General features: G+C 39.2%; 1 long non-coding RNA gene across 1 annotated transcript in view; it reads right to left on the bottom strand.

Moving 5' to 3' along the window:
* Window positions 1-21,932, bottom strand: part of LOC132818685 (uncharacterized) — a 42,754-nt gene extending 20,822 nt beyond the window's left edge. The window contains exons 1-2 of the long non-coding RNA XR_009645007.1: window positions 21,768-21,932; window positions 9,274-9,359 (exon numbers count right to left, since the gene is read on the bottom strand). This is a non-coding gene — a long non-coding RNA (uncharacterized LOC132818685). The remainder of the gene's footprint in view (window positions 1-9,273; window positions 9,360-21,767) is intronic.
* Between the last annotated feature and the right edge of the window lie 3,485 nt (window positions 21,933-25,417).

Raw genomic sequence — 25,417 nt, forward strand, 5'->3', positions numbered from 1 at the left:
CCAACTGCTAGAAGTGGAGTCTTTTGTTTAACTTAGAGTCAAGAAATTAATAATCACCACAAATTAGTTAAAAGGGAGTAATCCAAGTGCAAAAGAATAATGAATAAATTTTGCAAATTTAGGAATCAAATAATTGGTATCTGCAAACATTTTTGATTTAGCATAGTTTGAAATTTTATTCTGTTACATATCCTAAGTGTTTCACGTGAAACAAAATGTAAAGGAATGTGTAAACACAACTAGTAAGTGAGTTCCAATAATGCCAACGGATTTTTTTTTAAAAAACAAAACCGTTCTGTTGAAGAATTGGGTAATTGTTTAGACTCTTATCTGAAAAGAACCCAACTTTAATATAGCATTCCTCTACTGTACTACTCAATAGGACTTTTCAAAAATCAGCAAGACAGTTTTTACTGTAGAGAAAGACAGAAGATACAGAATGTGGTGACATCTCTGCAATATGGACATTTTTCAAAGAGGTGGTGCTGGATGTCTTAATATATGCAAAAGTGGATAAATCCTGAGGACCTGATCAGGTGTACCCCAGAACTCTGGGAAGCTAGGAAATTGATTGCTGGGCCTCTTGCTGAGATATTTGTATCAAAAGCCACAGGTGAGGTGCTGGAAGACTAGAGGTTGACTAATGTGGTGAGACTAAGAAAGGTGGCAAGGAAAAGCCAGGAACTATAGACTAGTGAGTCTGATGTCGGTGGTGAGCAAGTTGTTGAGGGAATCCTGATGGACAGGATTTACATTATTTGGAAAGGCAAGGATTGATTAGGGATAGTCAACATGGCTTTGCATGTGGGAAATCAATGTCTCTCAAACTAGAGTGTTTTAAGGAAGTAATGAAAAGGATTTTGAGGGCAGAGTGGATGTAATCTGCACGGACTTCATTAAGGTGTTCAACAAGATTCCTCATGGTAGTGTTTAGCAGAAGGTGGACCTCATGGAATACAGGGAGAACTAGCCCTTTGGATACAGGACTGGCTTGAAGGTAGAAGACAGAGGGTGGTGGTGTCTGTTGCTTTTCAGACTGGAGGCCTGTGAGCAGTGGTGTGTCACAAGGTTCAGTGCTGGGTCTACTATTTTTCATCATTTATATAAATTATATGCAAGTGAATATAGGAGGTTAGTTAGTAAGTGATAAATTGGAGGTGCTGCATTTGGGAAAGGCAAATCTTAGCAGGACATATACATTTATTAGTAAAAGGTCCTTGGGTGTGTTGCTAAACAAAGACCTTGGAGTGCAGGTTCATAGCTCCTTGAAAAGTAGAATCGCCGGTAGATAGGATAGTGAAGCTGCCGTTTGGTATGCTTTCCTTTATTGGTCAGAACAAAAAGTGTAGGAGTTAGGAGATCATGTGACTGTACAAGACATTGATTAGGCCACTTTTGGAATAGTGTACAATTCTGGTCTCCCTCCTATAAGAAGGATTGTGTGAAATTTGAAAGGATTCAGAAAAGATCTACAAGGATGTTGCCAGTGTTGGAGGATTTGAGCTATAGGGAGAGGTGGAATAGGCTGGGACTGTTTTCCCTGAAGTGTTAGAGGCTGAAGGGTGACCTTAGAGTTCATAAAATCACAAGGGGGTATGGATAGGGTAAATAGACAAGGTCTTTTCCCTGTGGTAGGGGAAGTCCAGAACTACAGGGCACAGGTTTAGAGTGAGAGGGAAAGATTTCAAAAGGAATCTTAGTGGCAACTTTTTCATGCAGAGAGTGGTGTGCTTACAGAATGAGCAGCTAGAGGAAATGATGGAGGCTAGTACAAATACTATATTTGAAAAGGCATCTGGATAGCCAAGTGAATAGAAAGGGTTTAAGAGGGACATGGGCCACGTGCAGACAAACGGGACTAGATTAGGTTCGGATATCTGGTCGACATGGATGAGTTGGACCGAAGAGTCGGTCTCTGTGTTGTGTGCACTATGTATATGGATAAAGTTTTGGTGTTGCCCAACTCCTATTACATTATTCACAGGAAACTATTTTCTAAATTTAGGCTATGTTGGAGTATAGTGGTTATATAAATGCCTGGTTTATTATAAAGCACTGCCCTGAGAACACCACAGGTAAAGAACATTAAAAAGCAACATTTTGTAGGTTATATGTATAAAATCAGCAGCTGAGGGCAATAATACTGATGGTCATTTTACACCACTCATTCTGCAATTCACACTGCCACATTTGTAAAAACAGGGATGACCAAGACGGTCACTACCTATTTTAATCATTTGTTCGATTTGTGAAGCATTGCTGCCAATTGCAGCATTGACTGCACACCCTTCATTATCTTTTAACATGAAAATTTGTTGTCTGAAAATGCAAATACAGATTTTCAAAAAAAACTTTCAACCTACTGACACAAACACGTCATGCAGCACTTTAGTTTCTTTTCAAAAGGAAAAAAAAATCAGGGAAAGAGAGAAAAACAAACCTTCATATGGATGGTCCCTTTTTAAGCACATGGAATCAAAAAAAATTAATTAATGGGCTTTTGTCAATGTGGATTTTGTTTTGGAATATACAAACAAATAAGCAGATATTAGATCAGATTAACAACTTGTTTTGCTCCTCCATAAATGTTGTTCCCCTTCAGTCGTAAGAGGTCAATCATCAAATGATGAACCTTCATTACTGGACCCAGTTAAACATCCACTGACATTGCTGTATTTGCAGGGAGTTGCAAGGCCATACGTTCATTTTTACTAATAACACTTGTTTTGACAAAGAAGATGGGTACTTCTGTTTTCACAGACCAGCTAACATAAATCTGACATTAAAAGGAAAAATGTTAGTTTCCACTGAAAAACATGTCTAAATAGGATTAATTTCTCTCAATGTTTGCCAAAACATCTTCCTAATGCTAGTCTCTCAAGTTTTTCAGCATCTCCAAGTTATATTGATTGGAGACTTTTTTTAAAAAAACAAAAAAAAAGTGAGCTCACTTCCTCCTCACCTCAAACATTCAGAATAAACCAGGTAAGTCATACCTTGGAGCTGACTTTTTCACGCTCATGATTAAAGTGTTTATGTATGGTGACTTTTTCTGCCTGACTTTAGAGTTTTAGTCACTGTTCTTAAGGAATCTTTCTAAATTCAAGATTTACAAAAAGGTACTGTTAACTCAGTTAATATCTTTGATTTTGTCTAATGTTTACATTGTGGACAGTATTGGCAGCACTAGAGGAATGGCTAGGCAAGATACTGGGCAAAGTGTATGAAGCTTAACATGTAACATTGAAATCAAAATTGCTGAAGCCCATTAATTCAGAATTAAGCAACAACTGGTTCAAAAGTATGTGAGGAGAAAGTTTAATTTAAAAATTGGGGTACAGATATTGAAACTTTATTCCAGTTTCAAAATCCCTTTGTGCACACATGGGTGTAAATCATTAGTTTCATATTCCTGTTGTAAATTGTCACCAGTTATTAAAAAGACTCAACTTGTACTTTGGATACTACACTAGCTCCTTTGTCTGCAGGGTGAACGATTCATATCTCATGAGTACCACAGGGGTGAATGAGTTCATAAAGGCTTGTTCAGCAATGAAAGAGCACGAGTGTAGTGTCATTGAGTTCAATGCAGTAACTACTTATTTCTCTCATCATTGATTGGCCAGGACTTTTTTTTATTATTTAGTAAGTCCCCAGTGACTAGTATGCTGTGACCAATTAAATGACGAATCCCATTGGTATTTCCTTTGGGGCACATTCCCATATCAGCTGACTGCAAAAAGTCAGTCAGAAATCACCAAAGAAATACTTCGAAACAAGTCTTCTCCAATAGCCCAGGAAGACTTGGGCTTCTAATGACTTAGAGACATTGCTTATGCTGTCTCTAAGCAATGGTGCCTCTAGGCACAAAAAGGAACACAGATTTGTGTTCTGGAAGTCACTGTCATGCCTAGACTGGAGGGTCTGGGGCAGTAGAAAACAAAATGGATGGAATGCAAAGGTGACATAACTAATCAAAATTTTCAAAAGGCTTTAGCAGGTGTATTGGGTATGTTGTGGAGTTCTTCAACTGTATATATCCTACAGCTGTCTAGTGAAGAAAGAGACAAATCAATAAAGGGAATAAAAAATAACAAAGTGGATGGTTATTGGATCAGCTATGATTTCATTGAATGACAGAGCAGATTTGATGGACTGAATGGTCTGTTTCTTCTCTTGTGGGCACACAGGGAGGCCTGTGAGCAAAACCAAGAGGACTTGTGAAAGAAAGACTCAGCTCCTTTCTACACAAGATAGAGAATGTTTTCAAGCTAACTGCCCATTTACTTTTACAATGCTTCAATTTTGAAAAAATGAACTGAGTTTTGAGTCTTCCTGGAGCGTGGACAGCCAGAGCTGGTGTTAGTGGGATATGGTCTGCAGCCCAATTTCTGCAGCTCAGGTCTCTAGAACAGTGGTTTGCAACCTTCAGTATCAAGGCACCCAAGTCCATAACTAAAGTGGATTTCCCTTCTCTTGCATGCAGAGACAAATGGCACCAGATACTACAATCGAAGAGATTGAAAACATTAGAGGCACACATTCTGTAAGCCCACTTCTCACCTTGTCATGGCACAGTAGTGTGCTGCTCAACACCAGTGGAAAACTACTGCTCCGGAATGCCTCTAGTACTAGCATGCTGGGGCTCTGGGGTCATGGGCAATACTAGGGCCTGTCATTCAAATCTTGTCCCTAGTGGTGGGAATGAGTATTGCCTTGTACAAAATCTTTACATCAAAATCATTTACAACTACTTCAGTGAAGTGTCCTGCACTGGGACTTAGAGCAGAAGATGGTGACAGCAAGGTATGGTAGCTAGAGAAATTGAATGTAAATCTGTTGGGGAAAAAAAAACAAAGATTTCCACAATCCAACATAATCCTGAGGCTTTGTTTCATATACATACTGTAAACAGTTTCTGGTTTACCCTCAAGTTCCCTTTCTATTTAGATTGACTCAATGCCAATTAAGTAAATAATCTCTGCTTCATGATCTTTGGGGCATCCATGCGTTCAAAGTAGGTTTTATTTCTCAATTTTTTTTTAATGAATGAGATGTGGCAGAGATTCTTAGTGATATCCCACAAGCAACATTGTGACCAATACCCAGGCAGTGTATTTTAAGAGGATGGTGGTAGGGATATTTCACAGATAGCGTGAAAAACATTCCTTCTTTCCAATAGGACACATCTTGGCTTAGTATCCCATCCAAAAGATGGCATAACTTGTCCAGTCTCAGCCAGTCCTACAGCAGATGAGAGACAGACAGACCGACAGAGACATTCTCACCACTGATGCTGTTTTTGACATTGCTGCAGTGACTTATCTGCAAAGGCATTGAATATACACATCACAAGGCTTACTGAGCCAGTAGAGTTTAAAGTTTAACCAAATCATCAGCAGACAGTACTAAGTCATCTGTAACTTAGTATATTTCTGACCCCCCCAAAAAAACCTGTTTCCTGTAACAACAATAATTGTAATTTGATAGAAACTACATCCCCTGTAATTTTTGGGGTATAAGGATGTTTATACTCTTTAGATTTCCTTTCCTTACTTTTAAGGAATGTAGAGCCTACTAAAAAAGGGGATTGGTCAGTGAAGTCTATCATAAGACAAACTATAATTCACAGCTGATTGAGAGGTTGTGCATTAAAATATCCTTTACATGATAAAACTGTTACAAAACAAGTAATCTTCCCAATGATAGCTAAAAACAAGGGTGCTAGCTGATAAGTGACAAAACACATCAACAATAACCCTTAAATTCATACTCGCAGTGGGGGCTGATTTAATAAAAAGTTATTCTCACTAGTGAGAAAGCAAATCTGCTAAGCTCCTTGTCCAAAGTAGGCCAAACAATTCAAGAGTGAGGGAATTAATTAGTCCGCAGTTTGAGAACTACCTGGCTGAATGACTTGAGGATTAAATGCAACTAATAATCAATACAAAATACATACAATAGAGTTAGGAAATTAATCCTTGTAGAGTACAAAAATTAGATTATTGGTGGAATCTTAAAAAATGTTTTATTGCACAAAAAGCACACTTTAAAAATCTTTACTACACAGCTGCCCGGCTGCTTAGAACTTTGAATTGCTCATGTTACTGTTGGGTTGTTTATGAAATGGATTGCAATGTTCAAATGAAAACCTAAGTTGAGACTAAAATAATTCCATTCTGAAAACAACCATAAAAGCCTGAACTCAAGTACTTTTCTAAAAAAGCCAGAAAAGGTCAGGTAACTTCCTTTTCTCGTTGTAGCAATAGGTGCAGTCCCCATTTTGAGCAGTTATTGTCTTAACTTAAAAAGTTAGATTCTTAAGTTTTGCAACTAGCATAATTTCAGTTAAGACTTATCAGTACTTGTGCAGATGCCAACATACTGCAAGCTGGAACTCGCTGTTCAAAAATCACTCAAAAGACTTGATTTTGTTGAGCATCTTGGCATTGAAGAGTTGAGTTGCTCACCTCAAGTCCTTGGCAACAGACTTCAGCTATCAATGTTTCAACTTGTTAACCATAAATATTATGGCTTTTGACAATTCTGTTCTGGTAGGAGCATTCTAAATGGGACATGTAGGGTGAGGGGCACTCGCAGATTGTGTAGTAGTAGCGTAGCTCAACAAACATGCTCACCACCTCCACTGACTGACACGTGAAGAGAGTTGGTATCAGAACTGGATAATTCCACTTACCTGTGTTGTAAGATGGAAGGTAATTTTAGTGCAGATTAGGAGCAAGAAAGTTAACAAAAAAATCATAATGGTCTAAAACAAAAAAGGTTGATAGCACAAAAATCCATTGCTCCAAGCAACCCAAAGAGTGAACTATTGCCCATTCTGTTGTCTGTACCTTCAACTTTTAATTGTTCCCTACTCAATTTACTAGCATCTTAAAACCAAATTGGTCTCACTTCACAACCATCTTATGATTGGAGAATAAATGTTGTCAGCTAACAAAAAAAAAGAGAAATATTTGCTTCAGTCTGTTTAAAAAACAAACAACAGTCTAAAGAAATTTGATTTTAAAAAAGTTACAATCCAGTTGAAACAGACTTCATTAAATTGGGGTTGTGTTCCCATTTGGGCATCCTCCCGATAAAGAATATTGTAATATAGGTTCAAGACAAGAAACTAAAAGTCACAAAATTTAAAGCGATTCACAACCAATATTTTATACAAATTCAATTCTCAGTTCACTTTCTTTGGACAATAAAAAGCCAGAATGCTACTGTTAGGACTTTCAGTATTTGCATGCTTACAATCTTCACGTGCTTTCTTTAACGTATGACTGGAGAAAGGTGCTTTTTATTTTTAAAAAAAAGCCTTTTGGTAGCATTGGGAAACTTTAGAAAAATGCACCATGTACCTCCTGCTCACAATTTAATTTTCCCCTAAGTAGAGATTAACTGGCCTGGGATTAGATTTTAATCTCCTCTGAATAAACCCAATCTCTTAACCTCCAACAAAGGAGGAAACTACTAAATAGTAATTAAATAAAACCAAAAATGCCAAATCTGAGTCAATGATGGTTTTAGCCTTTAATGAATCAAAACTTCTCCAGCGTGGGTCTAAGCACAATTTCTTTTAAAAATCTCAATTTAATCAAAACAGACCAGATTTGGATTAACTATCACTTGATCTACTTGGGGCCCAGATTTGTAGTCATCCTTAGTATGGAGAATGTTAATTTACTGGCAAATGTCCTTCATTCTAGTGTACCCCTCATTTAAGCATCTGACAGACAATCGTATTCAAAGGCTCCATCTGCCAAATGTTTGCTTATTACCAGATCTACAGGAAAAAAAACAAGCTCAGCAAATTCAAGTATCTCCAGAGTAACTAAAGTCAGAGTGGCTCTCTAACAATGAATGAATGCCATCTTAATGAAAATCCCACTGAAACAAACCAGCAGCAATCTAAAAATCATCCGCTTATGCACAGCCAACACCCTTTTGCAAGCAACAATTGGAGCACATTTTGATGAATGAAGGGCATGTTAACTTAGTTTGCATTCTGTGAACCATGGAAAAGATTGGGTTCAGGAAAGGTTGAAAAGCTACTTGGTATGAAAAATCGTGAATCGGTGAAGAGAAGCCTGTCTTGATTAAACAAAAGGTAGCGGAGGCTCAGGTTGAGATAGGATGATTGATTTGAGCAGTGTTCCTGCTGAATCTGCTGTTATGAGGAAAGTTGTTTGAACATGCTTTCGGAACCTGGACCAAAGGAAACTTGGAATTGTAAAGTAGATGTCTACACATCCTCCTCCTTTCATGTTTTAAAGCATCCCCTTTTTGTCTGTTAAGGATTGGAAACTCCCAGCACGGAACACTGGTCAAAAGGCTAAGAATTACTGTTAAATCAGTGGGACAAAAAAAAAGTACAAGCTTGGGAGAAGGCAGCGAATGGTAACTCCTTGTGAATGAGGACAGACAGGATGTAAACCAGCTGGGAGTGGGAGAGAGAGACACAGAGAGAGAGACACTACTTGCATCTTAAAAAAAAGACAGAGAGGGTTTGCTGGATAGATAGTAATTCTCTGCTCCCAGACTGCAGGTGAAACTGCAGCATCTTTCAGGCTCAGAAAAAAAGTTAGCTTTCATATTGCCAGTATGTCTTACTCTCTGTACTTTAAGAGTCGGTCTGACCACCCTAGCAAGCTGATTGATTTGCTGTGATTAGAAAAAGACTTCACCCCTCCAATGTTTAGAAATCTGAAGGCAAAAGCACATTTGAAAACACAAGCGAGTGACCACCTTTTGAGGAAAGAGCACAAAGGAACAAAATGCCAGAATCTATGAAGACAGAAACACTTTCAGGCTGCAATTAGACAGCTTGCGGTCCAAAAAGTAAAATAAATCCTTTAATAACACTGCATACATTCTGCTTTAAAAGAGCAGAGGATCAAAAAAAAAATTGAAACCAGACAGACATTCTAATGAAAAGGTTCGTTTTATAAAAAGACATCACATGGGGCAGAAGTCCATGCAGGTGAATTTTTGTCTCACTGAAATGCTAGACACCTCTAATTCTTTGAGGCGTCCAGGATTCTCATCACCTGACAGACAGTTTGAAGTTACAGTAAATAGCAATTACAGTAGATACAGTAAATAAAGAGGATAAAATTCTAACTTCTAGTTGCAGAAGGCATTAGATTGGGGTCAGAAAGATTGACTTCACAATTTGTTTTTATATCTTATTTTTCCAGCACAACACACTAATCTGTGTCTATATCTCCAGGGCAAATATACTGGATAGTGTGCCCCACTTACCTTGATGTGGAATGGAGAATGATGTCCTAGTCACGTTGCTCTTATGCTTGACTTAACTGCTGACCCAAAATCATGATGTGAGTGGCCTAGAGGACAAACAGGCAGAATTGCATGTCAGAACACACCTGTAATTTTGATACTTAAGATGTTGTCCTATAAATACGCCAAGCGGGCATTTTGGAGTCAAGGTTTTTGTTAAGCTAAGCAAAGTCATACTGTCGAGCTCAGGAAAAACAAAATCAGTAAAGTGCACAATGTGAGAGTTAGTTTTGTAAATGGAAATTGAAGTATTTAAGGACAAAGATCTGAACAAAACAGCATAAGTGGTTTCAATTTAGTTCTCAGCAGCCATTGTGCATAGGTGGCAAAGTAGGAGAGAAAAGTGTCCTGCTTTTTCCCCTTTTCCTATGGATTTTGCTGGCAACAGTGCACTCTTATTCATGGAAAAAATTCAGTCTATTTGCTTTTGTCTCACTGTTAGCTCTCAGGCATGTCTTGACAAGAGCTCAGTATTGCTGAGATGGTGGAGGAGGGGACAGGCAGTCATTTGTCAGGCTCTCTCAACCCTGAAATTTCTATCAACTCAGCACCATTTGAGGGGCGAGAAAAGGGGAATTGATGATGTCATCCTTGAATCATAATTTCCAGAAACTCTCAATCTGTTTAGATAGTGGGAGTAATAATGAGATTACTGATCCAGAAATGTTATCTTCCACATAAATTTAATTAAGAGAACCGGCACAGAAAACATCTGAAAAAACTTGTAGGAGTCAGCTAGTTTTCCATAGGAAAGTAGAGGGGAAAAAAAAATGGAAGAGCGAGAATAAATCTCATGAGCCAGCTGAGTTATGACTGTAGTTTGCAGATGTACAAGTCTTCCAACCTGTTGGCCTAATCTTGATCTTGTACTCCACACTAAAGAAACAGCTAATTTCTTAACCTTCATTTCACATGACAACAATACCTGGAGCTTTCTGCCATAGTTGTCACTTTGCATCTCCAAATTTAAAACAGCCAAAAATCAACATAAAAATGGAGCAAGTGAACAGCTACTTTTTAAATATCCTGACACCAGAAAAATGGAAACCCTTGGAGTCATAGTACAGCAAGTGGGAAAACCATTAGCTCCACATATTTAGTGACTGTTGGGTGCAACAGATCTGGAATCACCCAAGTTTATTCTCTTAAGAATGATTTGTGGCTACCACACAACTCGTGATCTTCAGGTTTTTTTAAAAGAAAGGATTTTCAACCCGAAAAAGCGGAGTTGTTTGAAAGTTTACTTGAATTGTTAATACAAATTGATGAATAAGTGGGCTAATGGCAAGTACCTTTAGAGTTTTTGTTAAAGTAAACTAACAATAATCAACATATCATAACCTTCCCCAGCTAACAGATTTGCCCAATTTCTCTCAGGCCCTTACATCAGCAATTTAACATTCAGAAATGTCATACATTGGATCATAAGAGATGCATCTCAAAAAAAAAGTGTGTATGGGGGCACTTTAATCTGGTTGTAGGAGGCATGTGTGAGAAGTGATCCAGTGAGGAAGTATGAATTTCAAGAGAATTCTGCTACCAAAGCAGTTACAAGAAAACAGCTTGTGCCGTCATCGAGATGCCCTTTACAAACTGTGGAAAAACCAACTTTAGGTGTCGCACAGTTTGACTTTGCAAAAGGAAAATTTAAGCTCAATAGCTGGTGGTGAACCCAGAGACCAAACACCAATGGTAGGGCCTTCATGAACAGGCCCAGCTCAAATGTAGAAATATCAACGTTAAAATGAATTACTGTGACAGAACAAAAAGTTAAAATTGATATTACATTTTGGAATTCCATGCATTGTGGATTTCCATTTGATTCTTTGCTTTGGTAAAAGATTGGTTTTGGTGTCTTTGTAAGGGACTTTATTCCCCCTCCCCTGCCTCAAACATCCATGTACAGGTACTTACAATGGAAACATGCCTGCGGTTAACAAATATTTTGTCGGGTTCATTGTATCATTTCACATCTCTTATTAATTCTTCTACAAAAAAAGGTCACATTTGATGACCGGTTAACAGTTTTTCTTTCAGAAAAAAAAACTTGCAAAGCCCTGACCAGCCTTCGACCATACTCAACCAAGTTAGAAGAAGTACTTTGAAAAAAAAAACCCACAAATGTGGGTGAAGTGGAAAAGAAAAAGTGGCTTTAAGCACACGGGTATTAGAAATCAAGATGTGTAACCAGAGGGAGTGGCTCACAATGGTGTAGTGATCATGGAGGGAAAACTAGGAACTGTAGCTTACTGCTTTCATGCTGATGTATTAACACCAGTCTGATAGCTCATTCTCCATAAAACTACAGCCAGTCCAAGGGCCTGGTTTATACATTAAAGTGATCCTCCTTTACTTCTTCACACCATCCTTTTATTCTTTTCTCCACTTATTTGGCTTCCCTTTAGCTATATTATGGTGCATTAATACTGAAAATAAATTACCTTAAGCTAAACTCCTGCAAAATTGACATGGCACTCGTGGCTAGGACCAGAGCCACCATGTTGTAGTGATAAAATCTTGAAAGTCCACAGGCTGCCCAGCATACTCACTTGTAACATTGAAAAACTAGATTACTCTAGTAACTTTACTGGGGCCAAGTCATTCTTCACCATTTCAAAAATCTGAGACTATGACTAAAAATTACTTCAATTGCATATGGTAAATTTAGCTATGGTCAATACACTGCACAGTTCATTAAAATGAAACATTGGTTATCCACTCCATTTTCAAGGTTCTTTCAATGGTCATGGGCATGGATGTCTCAGCTAGACTTTATAGTCCATCAACTGCACTCTAGATGCTGGTGAGCTGCCTTCTTGAACTGCTGCAGTCTATCTGCTCTATGACATCCAGTGCTGTTTGGGAGTGTGTTCCAGGACTTTGATGCAATGATAAACGAATGTCTCTAGTTCCAAAGTCAGGATGGTATGGGACTTGGAGGGAAATGTGCAGATGGTATGGTGTTCCAACGTAACTGACCTAGCCAATAGACATCACATATTAGAAAAGATTTATTGCTTCAATTAAATGCACCCTGGCCTGAATAGATTGTTATTGTGCTGTTTCCTTTCACCACAGAAAAGTCAGTTATGGTAATACACCTGGAATACTAGATACATTAATTTAGATGACAAATTGAAATACCATTCAGTAATCTGTATCTAGACCAGTGTCAATGTGCATACGACTGGGCCTTTAAAATAACAGGAGAAAACATGAAACGTAGACATCATGCAAAGGTCTTTATCACAGAGAAAAAAAACCCACCAATGGTAGTCTCCAACAAGAATGACCAAAAGTCACCAAGGGCAAACTAAAATTTACATAACATTTCTGAACTATTTTGGGATGTTGAGAAACAGATTAATGACAGACATAGCATCACCTTACACACCAACGAAGATGCTTTTAAAAAAAAATGACTCAATGTAAAACTTTTGACAACACCAATAAGGAGTAGAGAGAAATGCCTCAACTAACCTTGCCTTTTGGCACTTATGATCTCATTCTGGATCATGCAGAGTTCTGGAAGTTTTGAGGAACACAATGGGAGAATAGAGGATTGTAAAATAAAACCTGCAATATTTTACATATCTAAAAAGTCTAAGTTGTAAATAAATTGCAAATTGAATGTTTGGCATTAAATTGCAGTTGGAAGGCATCTTTAAGCTTCTCCTGTTTTTGAACAAAACCTAAAGACAGCTGAACTACCTTAGCCTATTCAGCATTGTCCTTATTGATAAAGGAACAATAGACCGTTAGATATAGTCTTGTGTAACTTCAGGTTCCGTTCTGAAGGAAAAAGCCTGAAGGTCAAGGCCATCTATCATCAAATCTAAATCAATTTTCTCGACAGCATGCTCCAAATCAATGCATTCTATTCAGTCTCAAAGATTTTAGCTATTCATTCCCATGTGTTATTATTATGTACATGTATACCAGGAAATGTGTATTTTTATAGTACATCTTTAAAATGGTCATTAATCATACTAACCACAAAATTTGATATGATCACTCCTTGTTTGAACAAATTGTGTAGAATAACTGTCATGATGAAGAGTATTTGGCAATTAGTGTATTGTAATGTTTGGTCTGACTATGTACAAATTAGGTACTAAATCTGTGATGTGATGTAAATAGAGTGCAATACCCACCCTAAAATGGCAGAGATGCTCTCTTGGTCTAAAATTTGTTTTACTAGATGTTCTTTTCAGTCAAGATTCACCATGTAGTCCTTTCTGAAGGAAGGAAGGACTGGCACAAATCCATATATGCAGGAAACCCTCTCTCGGAAAGGAAATAAAAATCCCCATCCAGAGGTGACCAACATCGTGAAATAATGGTCAAAGTTAAAGACTGGCTCACATGTGCTCAAGGAAAGACCGGCTCATATTTTCAAAGTTTCTATGTCCACAGACTGCTCCTTTGGGAGCATATTCTTGCTGTACCATTTTCTCATCACAACCGTGATCATTCTGCATCAAGTCCGATGCATAGATTAATAGTCTAAATGCTCTAATTAGTTTCCTTAGATTTTCCTGGAGGTGGGTGAAGAGTTGAGTGATCATAAACACCAGCATTGGGCTGAATGGCCAAGATGCATGCTGCAAGATATATTACTATTTAATACTCCAGTTTTACCAAGATCTCCAAGATAAAACTAAACAAAAAGTATCTTTTCCTGACCAAAACAAAAAAAAAAGATGTTCCCTCATGCTCTTTACATGAGGGCCATTAAACATGATTGGATAATCTAGTGTTCTGCATTAATTCATTCCTTGTTCAAATACTTGGTAATGTGGTGCACACCAGCCCTCTGCTCCACCACACTTTTGCAGATCAAGTGTGAAGTCTATGCTAAGATGGTGCATATTGAATCACATGCATTTACCCAATCTTAAAGCTTCTCTTCCAAATACAACTGATTCATCCTGAGCTTTTAATACTTGCTAATGTGGTCACTGGACATGTTTTTTTTCCCCTTAAAAGAATATATCAAACAATGGACGAAGTACAATAGTGGAAGAATAGTGTATGGTGGCACTCTGTGAAATCTAACTCAAAAGCTTTACTGCTATATTCAGTAATAATGAATGTTTATAATTTCTAGACTAAACCTAGCCAAAATTGGCTATAATCCATGTTTAATTGATAAGATTGAAGAAAAATAACTTTAGCAGGATGAATGATGTGATTTGGATCCAGTCCATCCTGGGATTTTAGATGATTTTAGTAAGATGTGTACACGCAGTACACAGGATTATTATATGTATAAGGTTGAACACAATTTAAATGAAGTGTCGCATCAAAAGCCCAAACATTTCTCACATTTTCAGTTGGCCAAAGGTCAAGTATTGGAACAATTTTTATCCAAATTCATGGTGTTCTGCTTCATGAGAAAGCTGGCCGAGAAAGAAAGACGTTATTATACTATGACCCAACATATATTTTTATTAACCTCTCAAGAACTACAGGGGATTTAAAAAATAAAACAATGTTTAGTTTCATTGTGGAATACCCTGATTGAAAGAAGTTCTCAGGTTTTACGTTTTTCTGGTTCAACTTTTCAATATTCCACAAAACGAAAAAAAAAGTAGGCTTAAGTTTTGCAGATGTTGTAACGACAGGAAACGTGTGGCTATCCTGAAACTGGTGAAGGACATTCTGTACTTTTGAAACCACTTGCAAATCCATAACTCTTAAATAACTGCAAATATACTAAAAGGGAGAAAGCAAAGCACTGAAAAAACCAAAAATTCCTCACAGTTGCTGTTCTCACTGAACTGTGTAAAATGTACCCTTTTGGTGGTAAGCTGTTATAGAGAAAGTGTATGTTGTTTCATGCATTATTGACAGCCTCCTTTATTTTTCAACTAAGCAACTGCTCAAGACCAATGAAAGGTAGCTTTGTGTGGTTATAGTTGGTTTTAGTTTAAGCTCCTAGGCTGAAGTTCTCATAAAAGGAAGAATAGAATTTGTATTAAATAGTGTAGGCAGAGTTATTAGTCAGTTGTCTAGAAGGTGTTCCATCAACATTTTATGATTTTTTTCCAAAATGGCCAAAAATGCCAAGACTCAGCCAGCTGCATCTGGCTTGAACAAAAATTTGCATAATTTTTCAGGCTGTTGTTTTCAATTATGAGATACATGACAGGGTGGAATACAATTTTAATCTAATCAGTTGTACAAGGAAAATGTCAATTCCAAAATTAACACAGCAAATTTGTTAGTTTTTTTTTAAAAAAGTCCTGAAAGTCCCGGTGATGGCCTTGCACCTGACATTGTTGTGAAAATCAAATAATCCTGCCTCTTCCTCGCACAATAAGTGGAAAAGCCTAATGGACAGAAATCAATATTAATGCAGTGGTATGACTATCAGAACTTTCCCCCTTTCATAGGGCTGGTAAATCCTAATCTGTTTATTTATAAAAATAAAATTTAGGGTTGGAAGAATGGTGATGTCAGCAAATTTCACACTGCGAAAGGGAAAGCAAGGTAATAGGACTGGTAACTTACAGCATCAAGAGGCCTACTGACCAAGTTCATTAACATTTAATAAGATGAACTCAAGGAGGATGTGCTTTTTCTCCTAACCACTTTGTAAAAGGAACTGAATCGGTGATGGTTCATAAACCAACTGGTTTTCTATTGAGGTGGGAAAAGGCATTGCATTTCTGTCATGCACCTATGCTATGGATAATAATGAGGGGAGTAAACAGTTGTCTGTAATGCTTCAGCCATTTTGTTGTTTAATACAGACACTTGTCTGCAAAAGGAACATCTGGATGGATTATTTTTGATGAATAACCATTTCACATTCCAATGAAATACTTTGCTTTTGTGAATGAACATTGATTGTTTGATAAATTGCACAAAGATTCTGAACCAAAACTATGAACCAGTGCCCTGTTCAATGCTCTATTCCTACTCTTGGTTAGGAGAGATGGAAATCCAATAAATCAGTCTTAAAAACTCATGCACATAGCAGTTATAAATGTTCAGGATTACTTTCCTGCAGCAAGTCACATTGGTATTTAGAATCTGATGTATGAATAGGACTGATATTGACTGCAAAGTTCCCTTTACCAAATACTGCATCAACTCTTTTCTAATGTTAACTTTAGAGGATGAACTCTTGAGAAATAAGCTTGCTTTTCAAGAATGCATTAAACATGATTTGACATGTTCAGAAGACAGAGAGCAAACATTCAATAGATGAAATAATCCTGAATTTATATCTCACATCAACATAAGTGACTGATATTTTACTAATTTGTTCTTAGTTGGGTGCACTCTTCAATAAACCCACAATTCAACTGCCTTCCTTTTCCTGCTTTGTAAAGAATACTTCTGATTTGGTTTATGTTTGCATAGCCAGTTGTGGAATTTTTAAAAGAGAAAAAAAAATCACTTCTGGCCAAAAAAGCTTCAGGGTGCTCAAGAAAAGTTGATTCTTGTTATGTACAACTTCATAAAATATAAATTATGATCCACAAATAGGAAACTGAATACCCTGGTGGAAAGGTTGCTGAAAAGGCTACGTGACCAGGAGTGGAACAAATGCACAGCAAATGAAGTGGGTCGAGCTATACAGGATGCCCCTCGGTCACAACCAAGTTATTCATTACCTTGCACTTCCATGACATAATACAGCAAAAAGGAAAACTTCACTGAGGGAAAACATCAAATTCTGCTACAGGGGACTTTTGCATTCTCAAGTGAGTAATCAAAACTAGGTCAAGTTTTTTAAAAAAAAGTGAATTCTGGATATACTTTCAGCATCGTTACGCTTTTTGGGAAGAAAAACGTAAACTTAAGAGTCAAATTCTTAAAAAGAATATTTTCAATGATATATTAAACGACAAAAAAAAGTATGATCAGTAGTGGTTAATTCAGTAGCTCATGGTGTCTAACAAATGGGCAACTGACTGTACTTCTGATGCAGTTTAATTTGTCCACTAATACTGACCAGAATTGTCACAAATTTAACAAGATTTGTGCTTAACTGCCCATTTCCTAATGATTTCTGAAATCAGCAATGGTGCAGTAATACTCAGTTTGTTGAAAGGGGTTGAATTAATGCACGAGATGGAAGAATTCTTTAACACTAGGTTTTAGTCGAGTGATACAGCTCTGCTGAAAGGCTCTCCATACTGGTTTGCATGTCTGTTGCATTCCAACCAGTCAGGCTCACAGCATGTCTGAACGCCTGATTCTAAATGCATCTCTTCACAATTCAATTGCTAGCTGCTCAATTATTGATTGTCATGAAGTTTGGCTTCATCATCCAGACAGAGGTGGCAAAATGGGTTAGAGAACACATTTCTTAGGAAGAAAATCACCCCATGATTTGCAGATAATCAAGTGTGCTAAAAATGCCTTGACTAGAAGCATACACTAATGGCTTGAATTAAATTATGAATGGATGAAAGTGGGTGGGCTTTGGTTTGAAATAGGAAGTAATTCAAAATATGGTCAAATAGTACTGAGTGAGCCAATCATTAAGATAACACCACAATCTGATTTTATTTTAATTTTCAAATGTCATGGTCCATCATCATACAATTGGATAAATAGTATGTGACCCATCTGACCAAAAACAAATGTCTATTTAATTGAAAGTGATGTAGTGTAGAAATTATGTGCTTGAATGTTAAAGATTTAAAGGGGAATTTTTTTTTTAAAGACAATGCATTATGGCTGAACACAGTTTGGGGGTTTTGGGAAAAAGTGAAAGTGCAATTCGTGCACAGTTCCCACAGTGAGAATCATTTCCAGACATCACAACATGCGAATGGAAATGTTCCAGGTTAAATTCTCCATTGCAGACCAATGAGTGATGATACAAATTGAACTGAATGGAACATTTGCCATGGCAACAGCTTGGTGTTGGGGTTGGGTGTGTGTGTGTGTGTGTGGGTGGGGGGGGTGGAGAAAAGATATGACAGCACCTTTAACTTATACATGAATCTCCGTTCTCAAAAAAGGGGAATAATTTTGTTTTCAAAAAAAAAAGTGCTTTCGCAAAAGTAGAATTAAGTAGTGACGGCAAGTGCAACATTTCTTAGGCAGAGGGAAAAACAGAAGCGAGTTAAAACTGGCTTTGTGGCCCAGCTCATTGTGGGGGAAAAAAAATGTTTCATAACGGGTCATTGCGACACTTGGTGGTGCACAGTGAAGTGTAGCAGCATCGTGTACTCCGTCTGGCTCACTTGTTCGCGCTGTACAAGCTCCAAGCCTCGGAAGGTAGATCTCGTGTCGGCACCGAGTAGCTGAACCATCTCCTCCTACCTTACATCATCCGCAAGCCGCTTGGTCTGTGCAGAGGCAGTAAGTACAGAGGCTGCACCTGGAGCAGGGAGGAGCGTGAGGGCGCACACTGACCCTGGCTAGGACACTGACTACACAGACTTTGTCCTGTATGAAAAAAAAAGGTCCAGACAACCCCTGCGGATTTCATCATGCGACACTCGCCTTTCTTCTTTTCCAGACGTGGTAATCCAAAGAATATACTTAAGATCACCAGCAGCGTAATTATCTACCAGCTTCAGTCTCTCTTCCCCCCCCCCCCCCCAACACCCTTTGTTCAGTATTGGGAGAATTCCGAACGTTAATAGGCAGTGCTTTTTTGGGGGGAAAAAAAAGCAAATATAAAGATTAGATTTCACAGGAACCCCTTGTTATGACTACCTCTTAATTCCATCAAACTGATCTAAATCCGCATTATTTGGAGCTGGAGAGAGATTGCTTTTTTTGGTGCTTTGATAGAAGGATCGAGAGAAAGACAGCGCCTTTGGTATTTCCCCCCCCCCAAAAAAAAAAGGAAATTCATTTCCACACAGCTCCTCTTCAGGCATGGAGAGGATTTGTTTCAACCGCCAGATGCATCATTTAAAGCTGAGTCTTGTTTGCAAAAAAAAAAGTTTAGATTTGTGCATCTTTTGTTTAAAAATTCCTAGCCTGACAGGAGTAAACAAGCAGTGTCTTCCTCAGACACACCTGACCACTCGGGGTTAGGTCACCAGCCACCTCTGGCGACACCTCTCTGGTTACGCTTCATAATAGGAGTAGTAGCCTTCTCGCCATCTCTTTCACCCCCACCCCCCTAAAAGAAAACACTGTCTTACTATCAGCATAGTATTCGTCCGTCTGACAGACATTCAAATCCAGGTGAGGAGGAGGAGGAGGGTTCAATTAAGGGCGGGTTCGGGTAATAAGACACTTGTAAGTTTTTTTTTCCCCAGAAAAAAAACTCCCCCTCTTTTGGGGCCGTAAGTCGAACTAGTACCTTGTCCTGTGAAGGAGGACATTGTGTGCACTTCAGTACAGCTGTAACAGGATTCATTTGATCGCCACAAAGTTAAATTCTTTCCCTCTGGTGGAAATCATTTGCTTTCGAAGAGCCAGACTGACCAGCGAAGATGGTCTTTTTTGTCTGGAGGGGGAAGGTATGGAATACCTGGTAAACTTAAACAGGCATCAGCAATTCTAAAAAGAATTTGGTGTCTACTCCAGACAGTTTTTTTTGTCTGGAGAGAGAAAAAAATGCAAGTCGCGTACGGTGGGAGTCAGGTAGTGTCTGGGAATAACTAGAATTATTCCGGTACAGACAGCAGCCGTGCCTGTCCCGATCTATTTTAAACCAGTGCCAATCTTTCTCTCCCATCTATTCACTATCACGATCCCAAAATAAAAAGCTGCCCTCCTGAATACCGCCGCTGAGCCAGCCTGCACGCTTCGATTCCAAGCCCTACTCAACATTTGTATCTTGCGCAATTTGTACAGACATGTACAAACTCACTTTCAACCGCTTCTTCTCGCCTCCCCCCTCCCCATGAATCCGGGGGGGGGGGCAAAGTTTCAATAGGGAAGTCTGCACGTCCATAACTAACAGCTCATTACAAGAGAGAATTTTATTGCAGTAATACTGAAGCAAGTGAATTGAACCGTCTGGAACACATCAGTCTGTTTACTCCCCGACAGCAGCCCCAGAGCTTTACTATAAATGAGATGTCAAATGGAACGGCTCTGAAATAAAGCATGTCAGGATTGCAAAAATATTTAATATTTTGGTAATTCTCCCCCCCCCCGCCACAGTGTTCCAGAGGAGACAAAGACCAGCTTGATCCCTGTAATGTTACAATGGTCCTACTGATTGCCACACGAGCCTTTTCCTCTGCATATGGTCAATTAGTATTGAAGATACTCAGCTGATTGCATTTGTTGGAAATTTTAAGCAGGGCCTTATGAGCAGGAAGAGTGATGTTATTGAAAGGAAGAATCTCATCTAAATAATAAAAGGGCACATGGCCATCTGGTCTGGTCAAACTCTGTACAAAGTTTATGGTACTTAGAACGGCGCGGAGATGAACGTGGAAATCTGATTGTGTGCTTTTTTAAAAAAAACACACCGATTGATGTCAGAGAAACCCGGGAGGAAATGCTCGCTCCAGTTAACTCTGCAAGGAATAGAGGCGTACAGTTGCCGGTCTCTCAGTGCAGCAGGAGCAGTCTCGTCAGACATTGGGCGCAGGCTCCTCGAATGTACAGAAAGGGCGAGCAAGCTGCCGGCCAGACAGGAGAGAGCTCTGTTGATCATTATGTCTAGCCTTCAGGTGTCTTAGCTCACAGTGGGTGGTGTGGGGGGCGGGAGGGGAGAAGAGGAGGAGCCGTGAATGACATGATGGCAGACAAAGAAAGGGGGAGAAACAAAAAGAACTTAAGCTTAAAAAAAATCATATTTCCTGTTAAATTGTTTGATTTTAGCTGTGTGCCAAGAGGTGAATTTAAACATGTCTATATAGAAGGTCCCCACAGCTTCAGGTTTTTTTTAAAAAAACACTGCTCAATTGTATATTAATAGATAGCAACGATTAATATAAATCGACAAAAAAAACACAATCCTCCTCTCTTTGCTCTTTGTTTGAATTTGAAAGCTCCTCAGCTGTGTCCCTGAAGGCTCCGGTCCTTTCAGCAACTCATTGTAAGCTAAACTCTGGGAGCTGGTTGGACAGGGTTGTACCCCCTCGTCTCGGGGTCAGTCCAGTTTGTTCTACTTAGTGCTGGCAATGGAACTGATTGGACACGGTGTATGTGTTATCACATGAAGCCCACTTCATCTCATCCCGTACCCTGAATAATGCAATGGGCTGTCTTTTTTTTAAAAAAAGCTTCTGCTGCAGTCAGACAGACAGACAGTTCCCTCAGGCTGTCGACTTTCTCCCCTACACCAACACCACCACCACCTCCACACTCTCAGCAGAAAGGATCTAAGGTTACTCTGCGGTACGGGAGCGGTTTTCATCAAAACTTCCAAGAGCAAAAAAAAACACCGTTCTTCTACACGTTGAGCGTTGTCACTGGCCAGGAGTCTCTCAGCCAAATGACAGATCTTTTGGAACTGTGCAAAGAAAAGCGATATCAGAAGGCAAGTGTATGCAAAATAAAATACTTACAGTTCAGTTGCCAAAATAGACATCAATTTTCTTCAAAGCTGTACAGTGCCTCATTTGGGTTTGGGTACAGACTGAGCAAGGGATGGAATCAGGAAACTCCATTAATTATACAAAGAAACATAATTCAGCTTAAAACTACTTTAGTCAAACACCCCAGCACTCTACTATTTCTTCTATCAGATACACTGAATTGAACTATATAATACTCATGTGAAAGACAGGCGGGGGAGTGGGGGGGGGGAAGGAAGATGTAGTCACGTGGAACACACCGCCTCACATTATTGGCTCAGCTGATCATCATTAAGCGAGACATTTCTTTCTTCCATTGGCTGCGTCTGGAGATTGACAGCACGCGGTCCCTCCCAGTCTGTGCCGCTTTCGCAGAAGAATGACTGTGTGGGAGTTAGACTGACAAGGGAATTAGCTGGGAAAGAATCTGAAGCCATCATTAGGCAGAGGTCAGAGGAGGAGGAATGAGCAGCTTAACTGGTTTAGCAGTGACTATATCATTGTTGCTGCTTTTGTGACTGGCTAACCCGTGCACAGGATAGAGCGAGGGCCAATGATCATCTGGGTCTTAAACTCTCATCATAACTTTTAAATGACAGAAACCTCAGTTGCAATCTAGATTAGTTTCATGGGATCCAATGGCATGAGTGCACTGCAAACAAGGAGTCTTATTTTACATTATTTTAAGGTCAATGTCTGGTTGTATCTGATTGAAATTTTATTTAAGGATGACGCGACTCAAAAGGATGTTAAAATTGAAACACTGTTCTTACCAATTAGTGTTTTCACCTTTTAAGATACGCTTCCCACTCTGGTCAGCTCCTGACACACCAGGGATCTCATTCCTGATATAGGGCTTATGCCTGAAACGTCGATTTTCCTGCCCCCGGATGCTACCTGACCTGCCGTGCTTTTCCAGTACCACTCTAATCTTGACACCAGTGACCCAGTCCAGCTTCCTCAGCAGCACGTCGTTTCCTTATTGGGAGATTGGAGTATGCGTCCGAACAGGGGTCAGTCTTGTTCTACTTCCCAGTAGAAATGCAAGGATACGGTCAGAGACTGGTTGAGAGTTTAGCTTGGTTCTGCCATGCCCTTGGCAAGGCCTGTTGTCCTCTAGCCTACTCAAACCAAAACAGCACACGGGAAAGGAAGGGGGTGGGGAAAACAACTGCATTTCCATTCTGCCTTTCACATCCTCCCGGAGTTCTAAGTCACACGACAACTCATGGAGGTGGAGCCACTATTTTGACATGAAGGATACAGGGGTCCGTGTTGTGCCAACAATTCCCCACAATGAGTTAAGTGGCCAGAGAATCTGTTTAGGTTGTGTTAGTTCGAAGATTAATATTAGACCAGACATTGGGGAGGAAGCCAAATGCTCTTTGAGATGGTGATTTTTTAAAAAATCTGTCTGAGAAGGAAGGACAGGACGTTTTAGTTTAACCATCTGGGAGTCTCAGCCTAGATGTTGGGTTTGTGGGGCTGTGCAATTATAAACTCAGCGACGAGGATATTATCCCAGTAGTCCAACACCTAAAATCATCAGTGTCCTACATTGTTCCTTTAGTGAGTGGACAATTGAGAAAAACCTCTTCACACTATTCCGGAATAACGCAGACGCGAAGAATTCTCCCGCGCAAATATTGCACTATCAATCTGGCATAAATTGTGAACCCAGTCAAATTCTTTTTGGCAAATATCTGCTTGTTTGATATGGCTGCCGAAATTAACTTGAACCCATCTTCTCCTTGGTTAGAGGTGCTGCGTTTTGTTCTAAAAAGTGTAATGTTAATGTTATTAGGTTTTCCTCTCCGCAATTTGTGCAGCACTTTTAAGATGGCTGGCGATTGAGGGAATGAGGCGATAAGGAAGATGATGAGCTTCTGTGTGGTTACATAATAATCCCATTAATGTCATTACAGTGAATGACACCTTTGCAAACCTTGTGTCAGCCCCATCTGCAAATTGTTCCTGTGCTGCTTGCAGAACTGAATGGAATGTCTCCTCTGGAGCCTTTGGATGTGTTTTTGGAATCACTGACTTCTGTGCGACCACTTCCGTGCAAGGCTACAAACATTAATGCATAATGTGAGCAGTTTAGCCAGTTGCGTGGAGGAGTTAAATTTTGTGTTTAACATGATCAGGGAATGGGAAAGACATTTTTCCACTTCAGGGTTGACTGGAAGAGTCATTCAGTGGTTGTCAGCCTGAAGCAACACTAAACTGCTGTGCAAGCTGATGTGTACACCAGTTATCAGAAAAGGGTATGTCCTAAGGAAAACAAGAGCAAGTTTCCCATCACTTTACCGTTTTAGGGGCGGCATAGTGGATCAGTGGTTAGCACTGCTGCCTCACAGTGATTGTGCTCAATGCCATCGTTGGACCACTGTGTGTGGAATTTGCACGATCTCTCAGTGTCTGGGGGTTTCCTCCCACCGTCCAGCGACGTGCAGGTTAGGTGGACTGGTCATGCTGATATAATAGTTTGTAGTGTACACGGATGTGTATGTTAGGTGGATTGGCCATGGGAAATGTGATGAGTTAGGAGGCTGGGTCTGGCTGGGATGCTCTTCAGAGGGTTGGTTCGGACTCCATGGAACGAATGGTTTCCTTCCGCACTACCGGGATTCTACGATTCTTTGATCATGTGGTAATGTTTACTTTGGTTCAACCGTGCTATTCATTTGGGTTTGTAGCCATTATTTGCTGGGCCAGTGTTTGTTGCTCATCCCTAACTGGCCTGGTAAAGATGGCAGTCAGCTGTCTTTTTGAATCACTGCAGCGCATTTGGTAGTAGATCCATAATGTTACTAGAGAAGGAGTTCCAGGATTTTGACCCAGCAACACTAAGGAACAATAGTATATTTCCAAGTCTGGATTCAGTGACTTGGAGGAGAACTTACAGGTGATAGTAGCCTCATGTATTTGCTGCCCTTGTCCATCTAGATGGTACAGGTTGTGAGTTTAGAAGTTGCATCTTGTCCATGAGATGCACCTGCTAGTGTGCAATGATGGTTAATTCAATTTCCTTTTCCTTGCTTTAATTGTATCCTTCAATTACTTTTGTGCCAGAATAATATTTTCCATTCCCCACACCAGACCATGTGAGATTGTCTATTGATGTTAAATCAGGAGCAGTTTACTGATATATGCTCACCATACTAGGATGAAATCAGAAATTAAACTTGAAGCGCAAGGGAGAGGATTATCTTGGATTAAAAGAGGGGAGAGCTGAGAATAAATATAGTGAAGGCATCTACAATCTATTGCTAAATGTTCAAATAAAGTAAGCTGCAGAGAATTAAAGAGGTTTATCAGAAGGATCATCAAGAAATATAGAAATAGTGAAAATGTAATGCGGCCAGAGTTATGATGTCTATATTTAAATATCCAAAGCTCAATAAAATGGATGTTTTAGTTATGGGAAGGACTAATTAGAATGGAAGACACAACATAATAGTAACTGGATTTTAACCAAATGCATCTTTAGGGGATAAAGAAAATTTTTTCTAAAAATTTTCAGGATGAGTAGAGAAGAAAAAAAGAGAAGAGGTCTGATGAATAATTATGGACACTATTGAAGCCTTAGAAAGCAAAATTCTTTCTGGTGATGATACTCATATGGCATCTACATAAGC

This window comes from Hemiscyllium ocellatum, chromosome 9, assembly GCF_020745735.1.
Source record: "Hemiscyllium ocellatum isolate sHemOce1 chromosome 9, sHemOce1.pat.X.cur, whole genome shotgun sequence".
NCBI lineage: Eukaryota > Metazoa > Chordata > Chondrichthyes > Orectolobiformes > Hemiscylliidae > Hemiscyllium > Hemiscyllium ocellatum.